Source organism: Penaeus monodon, chromosome 19, assembly GCF_015228065.2.
Source record: "Penaeus monodon isolate SGIC_2016 chromosome 19, NSTDA_Pmon_1, whole genome shotgun sequence".
Taxonomy (NCBI): domain Eukaryota; kingdom Metazoa; phylum Arthropoda; class Malacostraca; order Decapoda; family Penaeidae; genus Penaeus; species Penaeus monodon.
In genome coordinates this window covers 26,705,983-26,706,882 of record NC_051404.1, presented here as the reverse complement: position 1 = coordinate 26,706,882, position 900 = coordinate 26,705,983, and positions in this window count along the sequence as shown.

The following is a 900-nucleotide window of genomic DNA, read 5'->3' as shown; positions in this document are numbered from 1 at the left end:
CTTCTCACTTCTCTCCCTTTTCCCAGTCAGTAAATTTCGAAATCGACCGCCACCGCATAAGCTTCATCCCGGTTCACTTACCTCGAACTGACTGACACACTTGGAGCTGACGGCGTCCCAAGATACCGTGATCGTACTTAAAGTGGTGTTGACCTGCACGCCGTTGGAAGGCATTTCAGGATCTGTCGGAGAAATGGGTCATGTGGTGAATAAAGCGAAACCACTCTTATAAAACCGACACATATAATAAGACCATCGAAGAATCATTCACTTAATTTACAATAAGCTAAAAGAAGAGGACGTTGATAAAATTTGTCATTATAAGTTACTTTTTATTTCTGCAACATTTACCAGAATCAAGTGAGTGGCTTTACTATATACCGATTGGCCTGTGACAAACATCTTTATTTTTTATTCTACAGCACTTCCGGTGTCGAGTGTAGTAGCCTTAGTGTACGCCGGCTGCCCTGCACGGTCTTTCACCTCCTACTTTGAAGTGAGGCGTGAGTTCGAAAGACTGAAAGGCGCATGGGTCCAGGTAGGTCACGTTTTGGGGGCATATGGACTGCGTGGGTGGAATGCATGGTTGAATTTTAGTCCTAGGGTGGTGATTTAACTCCTATGGATTTTTTTTTATATAGTGTCTGGCTATTGTTTATACGAAATGAATGAGATGAGAATGGAGACTTGTAGCCGTGATGTTGGTTAAAGTGAGTAGGATTTTTTTATTAATCGGTTATTAATTTTTTTTCTTTCATCCGTGTCAGAGATTGCATATAAAATATATTCTCAAAACCAATAACTTAAAAAAAAACTCGCCAATCCCCAATTCTTGTACTATCAGAAAAAACTACCTATCCATACCCAGAACCAGTACATCAAGCTCTCCTACCTGGATGT